Below are 11798 nucleotides of genomic sequence, written 5' to 3' on the forward strand. Positions count from 1 at the left end.
AGCTTAACACTGATTCTTAAAAGACCTCATACAGTATTGAGAGACAGACCACAGGAAATTAATGAAAATGTTTTGTTTTGTTTATTGGTATCATATATTATCAGCAATACATGTATATATACTACATGCAAAACACTACGCTGAGCTCTACTGGGGACAAGATATTTGGGATTACTTACACAGAAACAAATACATAAATCTTTAAAAAAGTATATATATGTATATATGTATACACACAAACACATAAAACTTCTTAAGCTTGTTGGAATCTGTGCTACTTAACAACAAGATAATGTACAGAAAAACACCTTATCCATTAGGTATATCCTGTCCAGAGTTTAACAAAGGAAAAAAAATCACTTGTGTAAGAGTGGAGTTACACAAATTGTTTAAGCAAAAAGACTGAGCTTTGCTTGACTGTTTAGCTTTAGAATACACACCGCTGATATTTAAGCAGCGTAAACTGTGTAGTATCATTGTCAGCGCAAATCATAGGTCTTTATGTGCAATAAGCTTTCCCAAAGAACATCTGGCTAATAGCCAAGCAAAAGTACATAATTTAAAACACTCAATCAGTTTCTTCTGGGGCATTTTTGTTTAGTGTTTAATAGCTTCTCCAGGGACAGGAAAATTACAAAAGTGAATTGTTTTGACATGAGCTAAAATGAGTCACCGCTCGTCACTACATTTTTGAGGATTTGGCATTAATCTTCTGAGACAATAAACCATAAACATTTGAAATAAATATCAATTTTCCTAAACAGTTTAGTAAAGTCAGCCTACTCTTCACATTGGAGCAATAAACTGGTAACCCTAAAGGAAGGCACAAACCTTTTCCCACTTGTAGCCATTTTGTTTTTTCCAAACGTTTCCTGAACATTTCAATGGTCATGTAAGGCCATGTGACTAAAGCAATGGTAAAGCTTAGTTCATTTTTTTTTTTAAATAGAAAGTTAAAAGAATAGTATATACAGTGTAATCCCTGGGTAACTTCCTAATTCATTGTTACCTACTATTTCCATGCAGTATCCGTTGCATGCAAAAGGAAGGAATTCTTAACAAGAAGCCACCCAAACTGGCTTGAGTTTAGACTTCTGGATGCTCCAAGGTCCAGATCCTACCTGCCCTGCCCCATCAGACATGCTCTTGGGCCTAGACAAATTTCATTTTCCTTTAGATCAATGAACGTAAAATTTTCCTAGATATTAGAATCACCAGAGGAGCTTTAAAAAAATCCCAATGCCCAGGGCATACCAATTAAGCTAGAATCTCTTAGACATAAACATCTATAATGCTGAAAGCTCTCCAGGTAATTCCAATGTGCAGCCCAGTTTGAGTAACAGTGCTTTTAGACTTGTGTGGGAGAGCAGAAAGAGGCAGGGTTAGGCAATGATCAACACCTTTGGTACTTAATGTTTGTTTTGATGAGCATTAAATATGGGAAGAAAGGTTGGACTAAATAACTGTTATGAAATTATAGCTTATTAACAACAGAGTTAAGAGTACAAATTCTGGAGCCAAACTTCCTGGGTTGAATCCTGGTTACTTGTAGCCTCTCAGACACAGTTTCTTCAACTATTCAATGGGAATAATAGTAGTACCCACCTTATAGGTTGCTATAAAAATTAAACGAGTTAACCTATGTAAACGTAAAGTCTTTAGAACAGTATTTTACACAGAGTAAGCACGAGGCATGTATCATTTGTTATTAATATTCTCATTATCACTATCTTTGTTATCCACCTCATTAACATAGATGAGAGTTGAATGATCTCTACTAAATCTAAAAGAGATGAATGGCCTTGATTTCCAGAATTTAATCATTACGAATTTCAAGAATGACATCACCCTATGTAAAATAGTATGGAGGTTCCTTAAAAAACTAAAAATATAACTACCATATGACTCAATAATCCCACTACTGGGCATATACCCAGAGAAAACCATAATTCAAAAAAACACATGCACCCCAATGTTCATAGCAGCACTATTTACAATAGCCAGCACATGGAAGCAACCTAAATGCCCATCAACAGAGGAATGGATAAAGAAGATGTGGGACATATATACAATGGAATATTACTCAGCATAAAAAGGAATGAAATCGGGTCATTTGTAGAGACGTGGATAGACCTAGAGAGTGTCATACAGAGTGAAGTAAGTAAGAAAGAGAAAAGCAAACATCATATAATAACGCATATATGTGGAATCTAGAAAAATGGTATAGATGATCTTATTTGCAAAGCAGAAATAGAGACACAGACATAGAGAACAAATGTATGGATACCAAGGGGGAAAGGGGTGGGGTGGGAGGAATTGGGAGACTGGGATTGATACATATACATTATTGATACTATGTATAAAATAGACAACTGATGGGAACATACTGTATAGCACAGGGAACTCTACCTAATGCACTGTGGTAACCTAAATGGGAGGGAATATCTGTATGTGTATGGCTGATTCATTTTGTTGTGCATTGGAGGCTACACAACATTGTAATGCAACCATACTCCAATAAAAATTAGTAAAAAAAAAAAAGTGACATCACCATTATACGTGTATAATATTTTCAATTTTAATTAATTCTTTAATTTTAATAAATATTTACTGAGCATCTACTATGTGCCAAACACTGTTCTGGATGTCCGTTACTTTATAATTTTTCAAAAACCTTTCATGCATATTTATATTCATTTCATCTTAAAATACTGTCAAGTTGCTTCTGACCTTAGAATTTAATAGGATTTCAAAGATACAAAACAACCAGAACACCACAGATGGCATCTTAGGAATGTATAGTAAGAGCTAACTAGTTGAATACTTACTATGTATATGTGCTACTCTAAGCACTCACAGGCTGTAACTCATTTAATACTCATAACAACCCTATAAGGAAGGTACTCTCACTATCCCCCATTTTATAGAAGAGGAAACAGAGACACAGAGAGGTTACAAAACCAATAAATGAAGAACTTAAGAACTTAATGCAGCGAGTCTGGCTCCAGAGTCTTGCTCATCATCCTTGGGATGTTAATGTACATTGAGGAAAAATGCCCTGAAGGTGAACCATGGTGGAGTCACAGTTAAGATGGAAATGGGAGTCCAAAATGTCCATCATAATAATCTTAGGAACAGTGCACCTTGTATGTTATTCTTCACACTTTATCTTGGAAATATTTTGTTGAAGAATGCAATAGGGGCTTAGAAAACAGCTAGAAAAAAAGCAACAACAGTAATCACAACAGCTACCACACAGATTTCACAAAAACCTAAAATCTTTATATACAATAACTTTTAATTATTTTAATTATATAGTCAATATAATTTACAAAGAACTTCTTTGTAGAAAGAATTACTTGGAATATTTCCTATATGACCTTAAAACATGTGATTTCCATTTTTAACTCTAGTGTGTTTGTAATGCTCATTAAGGCTAAAAAGATATAGCACAGTAAGAGATCACCAAAACACCTGCAAAGTGTAATAACTTGGTATTGGAAACCAGTGATCTGCTTTTGAAAACTATAACCAAATGTTCTGTTCAAAATAAAACTGAACAGACTTTTTATTTATATGATACAAAATAAACATAAACATCAATGAACACCAGAAATTACTTCCTCTAAAAAAGATATTTTTAGATGAGAAGAAATGAGTTCCTAGTTTAGGCCTTTAAATAAATGCACACATAACATCTCCATTTAATATAAACAAAGCACATCTATTGCAGCTGCCTCTAAGGCCCTAAATAAAAAGGACTGTTTACATTTTTTCTTTACATCTATTCAGCCTTTCTCAGGTGATCTGAAATACCAAGAAAAATCTCATTTGTATTAATAATGATCATCTAATAACAGAATTGCTTGAAATGTACCTAAACTTCTATGAAAGCTTCAGACTCAGTGTTCATGGAATATACCTCATTTAATTGTACCTTATTCTGACATTCTTGTGTAATAGTCCAAGTCATATTAAAACAAAACAAAACTACTAGGATGATGTGAAAAATGCATACGTGTTTATGTGTGAGTGTATGTATGCATGTCAAAAGTCGATCTGTGAGAAATCTGTCACTACAGAAGAAAAATTTTGTTTAGCTGATCTTCCTAGGTTTCTATTTTTAAAGGAAGAAATTTTGAAAAGGATGAGATTGGATGTAAAGAATCAGACAAACATGGCCCCTGGGCATTGTGTAATTCCATATAAAACAATTTATTTGAAATATCTTTCATTCCATATACCCATGACATACCTCTAAAAATAAGGCGATCTACAATATAGAAGTGCAGTTTCTTTCTCTAACAACCTTTTTAAAATGTCAAAATATGCAACAAAAATAATGTATCACATCTAAACTCCCAAATAAGCAACCAAGAGTTCTTTTGAATGTTTCCTTCTTTTTTGAGAGTCTGATAAGTTAGATTAAGTCTATTTAGAAATACATTTTGATGGCTATTTCAAGGAATAAAAAACCCAATGTTAGAATAAATATAACATTAGTATGAGGAATCCAAACTGGAATTAGGATATCTTTTATTAATACCATCAGTCCTCAATTATTCATGGTGATTAGACAACAAGGAAAACTTCATTTAGTCATGAGCACTGGATACTTCCATGGTGGTCTGTTTTGCCACGTACACTTAAGCAGAAAGCTTTGACACACAATAGGGGTGTCTCTTACAGAATTCCCCTATAATCTCCATCTCTCATTCTAGACATCCCCTTTCTGGAAAAGGTAAAATAAGAGAAAGTGATATGACCAGAAAATAGGAAACTAAATATAACCAGTTCAGAACCTCACTGCTTTCCATTAGTCTCAGAAACAAAACTTTGTTCTTCTACTTTCACTGTCCCAGATTTCTACTTAAATATAAATCACCTCAGTACTCCACCAAAAGGCATCCATTATCTTGGCAATAATGGATTGATGAATCTTCAGTGAATATAAACGATCCAAGATCTAAAAAAGTACTAGTACAGGAAATTCAAAATTTGGTGTCAGGCAAATGAACACAAATTAGTTGAGATATAGAAAGCAAAACTTTCAGTTGCCCCCACCCCTTTTTAAATTTTGTTTCGAACTGTACTTATTGCCAAAGCTATAGAACGGTGGTCAGCAAACTTTTTTTTGTAAAGGACCAGGTAGTAAATATTTTAAGCTTTGTAGGCCACAGTCTTGTTGCCACTATTCAATTCTGCTGTTATAGTAGGAAAGCAGCCAATAATATGTAAACAAATGGGTGTGGCTGTGTTCCAATCAAACTTTATGGACATTAAAATTTGAATTTCATGTAATGTTCACATATCGTGGAATATTATTCTTATTTTGGAATGTTATTCTTATTTTCCAATTATTTAAAAATATAAAAAACATTCTTAACTTGTAGACAGTACAAAAATTGATGGTGGGCAGGCTATAAAACTTAGTCATGTCTTCTCTCTGTCATGTCCTGCTTTATTATACATTTAAATGTATATAGAAATTTCTGACTACAAACAAAACACTTTGTTTACATTACCTTCTTAGGTATCCATTTTAAAGCATGAGAGCAGACAAAAAAAAAAAAAATGTACCATTGATGCCAATCATAATAAAGCAGGATACTGGGAGAGAGGTACAGAATAATTGAGTTCTATACCACTGACACATGTTTAAATCATATTTACAGATATACACATATTAGTAAGTTCTTTGTTCATGCTAATATTATTCATTGTCGAGGCCCAAATCAATAATAACATCAATGGATTTTTTCCCCACAACCTGAACAACTAAAATTAAGTCTTATTAAGAAGTTAATTAAACTTAGACACATAAAGGCTGGTAATATCCTTTGCCATAATCATTTCTGAGCAAACAAAGTGAAAAAAAAAATGTTCTGAGAAACAAATTATGTTTCTCTCTAGTACTTTTCTCTAATATAACAATGGACCATAATTAAATTTTAGAGACTTAAAACACAGTTCTTGTTTATTAGCCATGTACGATACACAATTGGAAATGGGCTTCAGTGCACTTCGTATATACTGATTTCTTTTTTGATTTAAGAAAATTATTTTTTCAAAGTAAATCATTGTGCTTTCAGTTTGTTAGAAGGTAAATACTGATTAATACATAGTTTGTAAAACCAAAACAACAAACACTTGCCCTTTAAGGTAATTTGTGAAATCTCAAACTACTGAGCAAAGGTTTAGTTGCTATGGCAACAAATACATCCTAAACATTGTCATTGCAGAATTATTTAAAAGAAGAGCATGCCTGAAGACAGTAATTTGGGTCCCATTCTTCTAGTCTCAGGCCTTCAAAGTGACTGTTTCTAAGTGCTTCCCTACGTTTTTTTGTTACTTTAATAAAAGGTCCTGTTTCCTGACTAAATCCTGTCTTTCCCCTTTGGGAACCTTTGTCTCAAGACCTCTGTATGGAGTGAGAACAGCTTAAGGTGACTGCCATTCATGAAAAAACAAAACAAAAACAAAAACAAAGACAAAACCCCTAGAAAACATAAACATTCCACACACAGAAATGCTATACTAATGGGGCATGCAGACTTTTTAAAGTAAAACAGCCCCTCTATGGAAGAGCACACCAATTTTGCAGCTAACACTAGTGCAACAAATTTTCCCTTGCCTTCCTATTGCCATATGCCTGCCATTTTCTCCCTATAGTTTCCATTCACTGTTTCAAACATATGTTGCCACTTATTTGCCAGGAAAGGAATCTCTGAACTAACCCCTTTATGTATGATGAAATGGCAGACGGAACGGAGCCAGAGACAGCACCATTAGTAGTTATTCACACTTCTGTTTTCTCTTAACTTCCTTTTCTCTAAAGTTTATTCCTCATGTTAGGAGGGATGTGTAATCATAAAGATATCCTTGACTCATACTTTAGAATATGGAAGCACAGCAATTCCCTGTAGCAGAAAATGGTTCTCTCTTCCACCGAGCTGCATACCTCCGCTACAGAAAGCCTATCTTTACAGCCTAGAGCCTGACAAACACAGGTAAGAGGCTCCTTTGTCAAACCCTCACCAACTATCAACATTCTTTTCTAGTAATCACTGCTAGAGTTTAACCAACATTTAACCACAGTCATTTAATAAGGCACCTGTTCCATGGGTTCAGGTTGCTAGGTGATTAATTGCCCTGAGTCAAGAGGAGAAAACACCATGGAGATTAGTTAAGAGGAAGGGGTTTTTCCACTAAAGATGACGGGAATTTATGGAGATAAAGTGGGGAAGTCTGGTGTTACAAGTACAGCAACAAGAAATGAATGCTATTTCAGTCTGTATTGATTATCCTCTTTTGGCTTACTGAAATCAATCTATAGGCCAAGAAACATCGCCATGGATTAATAGTTATGTTACGGTTGAACTAAGTTCCTTAAACTGTATCTGGCAAACACTACCAGGAACTTGGCCTCTTCTGGAAAAGGAGGCAAAAAATAAGCTCTTGTCCATAGCAGAAAGGAAATACAGTACCGTGAAGAACCCACAAATACTACCATTCACGTGTTATGGGATATGGTAAAAAATAAAAAAACAGTCCTGCTGAGCGACAGCCCACTAAATCTATGAAGCCAACTGCAAAGCTGGATGAAGTATGATTCATTCTTTAAAGGGGGATGTTTTCAGCTTTTCCAGTCATGAACATGGGTGACTGCAAGTTGCTTAAAAGAACATGCTGTCATGCTTAAACCTGGGAGAGCTAAGAATAAAATATATTAAGCTTAACCCTCCGGGCCACATAAAATACATACAAGCATTCTCTGGGTTATGAACACCTGACTCGTGAATGTTCCCTCTATATAAAAAGACAATCTACATTCTGCTCAAAAGGATGACACCTGGAGGGCAAGAGTATTTCCAGAGCTACTTAATTTTCCTCAGGCTAGCTAGCCAGGGGCTGCCATGGATATGATAGGGAGGTATTCACCTGGAATCCAAAGTGGGAACCTGGAACACATTTACTAATAAATATCATGTGTTATGTAAAACATAGGCTCCCAGCTAGTCCACAAAAAGCTAGCTGACCCGAAATATAGTTTAAATTCTATACATTTGCAAGAATATTGTTCTCCACTACAGGCTGTAATAATCACATTGTATATAAATCTTGTGAGCTATGATATGATTGTGCTACAATATCACCATACTATCACAATTACCTAAATACAGGCTTTCAGCATTATTATGGGTTTAGTAAGTCTCCTTGTGTTAATCTGGGAACCAACTCTCTACTTAATAACTTAATAACATTGTTTCTATTGGGAAATATCTTACAAATGAACCTTTCAAATCTTTTTGCGAGATGGGGAAATTTCTACATTTTGAAGGTTAAAGTATTCACTTTCCTTCTTGCTATAAGAATCCAAATTGCCCTAAAATCTATATAAATTCAGCATTATGCCATGTTTCTTCTATGAGCAAGAGAAACCATAAACAACACAGACTTTAAAAGCATAAAAAACAAAAAAACAAGAAATGGTTATTCACGGAAAGAAGAGACCAGCACACGAGCACACAAGAGAAATGTGGATAGTAAATCTGCCCTCCAGCCCCCTCTGGGGCCAGATCTGGCACCAGACCAGCTCCTCCTTAGTGACTGTACATTTTATGTTGCCCACAACAGAGGATCAAATTGGATGGAACTTTATTTTACCTGAACTCCTAAGTGCCACCTTGTCTCACACCTTTCTAGATGCATAACTTCTTCCTCTACACAGAAAGGGCACTTCATTTATGCACGCTGTGTAATTCACTTAGTTTTTAACCAGTATATCTTTTTCTCCATATTTTTTAAACTAAATTTATTTATTTTTTATTTTTGGCTGCGTTGGGTCTTTGTTGCTGCACACGGGCTTTCTCTAGTTGTGGCGAGCGGGGGCTACTCTGTTGCAGTGCGTGGGCTTCTCATTGCGGTGGCTTCTCTTGTTGTGGAACATGGGCTCTAGGCACGCGGGCTTCAGTAGCTGTGGTGAGCAGGCTTTAGAGCGCAGGCTCAGCAGTTGTGGCGCGCACAGGCTTAGCTGCTCCGCAGCATGTGGGATCTTCCCGGACCAGGGCTCAAACCCGTGTCCCTGCATTGGCAGGCAGATTCTTAACCACCGTGCCACCAGGGAAGCCCTTTTCTTCCATATTAATACCTCCCTAACCAACTCTTAGCTGTAAATTCCCTGAAGCAAGGGATCTGTCTTATTTTTCCATATAGCACTAAACTTTGGATATAATAGCACAGAGAAAAGGAACAAAGTTTACTGGAGCCTAATATATGCTGGTACTATGTTAAATGGCTTTCTTCCCCTCAGATTTGTCTCACTTAACACAGTAGGTATTTAATAAATGAATACTGAATGTTTAGTCACCCAGCTTCAATAAAAAGAAAACTGTAAAGAAACTGATAGAAACATTTGTGGATTCAGTAAAGAGGGAATAAGATTTTTTACCTTCAAAATGCCTTTGGGGTTGGTGGTAAAATCTAACTAAAATATCTATGTATTCTGTGAGGGGTGTTGGTAAACAAAAATTGTTCTCAATTAGCATGGAACTCTATTTTACAGAGATAAGTATAAATCAATTATCTATAGAGCATAAAGACTTGTGGAGAGTCTACAAAATGAACAACACTATTTTGGGGCTTACCATCCAAAAACACCTAGATTCTAAAAATATTGTTACTGGAGATGGAGACATGAAGGCAGAAGGATGTGTCTTTAGAGTCCCCAGATTTCCTCATAGGAACACCTTGAGAGGACAGACACAGAGCATGCTGCATTCATCTAAACAAGGCATTGCCATTCCTAGTCACCTTTGCACACCCCACCCACTTGGTCTTCTTTGGGAACAGCCCATATGCTTTGTTGTATGAAGGCTGACCAAGGCCACGAAACATGAAGACCTGACTTGGGATGAGGGCTGAAAACCTATTCACCCAACTTTTATGGACTTTGAGTTGTTCCCTCCTGAAAATCATCTTCAGAATCTCATTCCCCCACTTCTTAGCTGAGGATAAAGCAAATGCAATATAGTGATAAGGAAAACACAGCACAGACACAAGCAGCTTCTGAAACAAACACTTGCACACACATGCATGCACTCACATCTATCTAACTAATGATATGCAAACAGAAATAATGGTTTCTATGATATTTAAAACAAATTTAGCTACTAAATTATCAAAAAAAGCAAGGATCTGGCAATAAAATATGGTAACATTCCAACAAATAGCCTTAGGCAGGTGACTTGTTTCTCCCAACTAGAAAGTTTAGGCTTTATCAAAATCAGAAAACACTGTCAGCAGAACCCTCAATAATATTTCTATCCGTTGAACCTCTTTAATTTTGTTACTACTTTGTTTCTATTCCAAAACTAGTTTCCATTTTTAAGGGTAAAAGAATGATAGTGAATTAAGAGCAAGGGGAGATAGGAAATAAGTAAGCTTATTATATGAACTTTCTCTAAATTAGAAGTATAGTATAGTGTATGGTATAGAAGGTACACGAAGAACCCAAGCCGGCTTTTGCGTTGAGAGCATTTTTTGAATGCTGTGAACTTAATTTTAGTTTTTATGGCACCATAGGGCACAGAGGACAAAGTCCAGGGCCCTCCCTACCCCACATAAAGTTAGGATTACAAACATCTAAACCATCAGTGTTAAAGGTGACTAAGAAACAAAACCAACCTCCAGGAACAAAAAGGAAAACTACTTTCCTTGAACTGTGGCATTGGGAGAAAGGGAAGAAATAAACTCCACTGAGAATTTATAATAACAAGCTACCCAACATGAGAATTTGCAGCCCAAATTCACACTACCTGGGTGGTCCAAAAACAAAAAATAAAAAGCCTAGAGATTCTGGGCTGACAATACTCCCTGGCACCTGGCAAAAAAAAAAAAAGCCTCTCTAGAGGAAGCCACCTTCAACCCAGGGTTCAAAGAATTCCCACATATAAAGTCTAAGATGTATGAGTTCATATTAAAAAAAATCCAAAAACACACTAGAAAATAATGCATAATGATTGAAAGCCGGAGAAATCAGAATCAGAACTGTTGATAAAGACATCAGATATTTAAATTATCAGACAGTGTGTAAAACATACTTAATATATGAAAGATAAAAAAGGGGATTGAAATTTCTAGTTAAAAGAGTAACAGACTATAAAAGGCCAAACAAATTAGGAAAGAAAAAAATTGGAAATGAAAAACTATAACTGTAAGATCAGCAATGAGAATTAGTGAACTGGAAGAAAAATCTGAAGAAATAATAAAATGCAGCCTGAAGAGCTAGAGACGGAACAAGCGAAAGAATAGTTGAAGGATATGAAGAACAGAGTAAGAAGGTCTAACATGTGTCTAAGTTTTAAAAGGTAAGGAGACAAAAAATTATTCAGAAGCCATATTTGAGGATTTAACATTGAGAATTTTCTAGAAGTGAGGAAAGAAACCAATTCACACATACAGGAATCTTAATGAAGCCCAGAAAATATAAAATAAAGAACTCTATACTTAAGAATATCATAATGAAATGGCAGAATATCAGAAGACAAAGGAAAAATCACAAAAGCAGCCAGAGAGAAAAGGAATGACAATTAGACTGATGATTGACTTTTCAACATTAACATGGGAAGCCAAAAGTCAGTGGAATATTACTCTCAACGTCCTGACAGAAATGGTGTCAACCTAGAAGTCTATGCACTGTAAAAATCTTCCTAAGAACAAGGGTAAAATATAGACATGTTCAAATAAATAAAAAGAGAGAGTGTGCAAAAAACACACTTCCACTAAAGGAACTTCAG

At 35.5% G+C, this 11798-nt stretch overlaps 1 protein-coding gene across 3 annotated transcripts in view; it reads right to left on the bottom strand.

The window, feature by feature from the left end:
* The window catches only part of CMSS1 (cms1 ribosomal small subunit homolog), a 379245-nt gene that overhangs the window by 296794 nt on the left and 70653 nt on the right, over positions 1-11798 (bottom strand). The gene's annotated exons all lie outside the window — the stretch shown is intronic.

Source organism: Stenella coeruleoalba (assembly GCF_951394435.1).
Source record: "Stenella coeruleoalba genome assembly, chromosome: 5".
Classification (NCBI taxonomy): domain Eukaryota; kingdom Metazoa; phylum Chordata; class Mammalia; order Artiodactyla; family Delphinidae; genus Stenella; species Stenella coeruleoalba.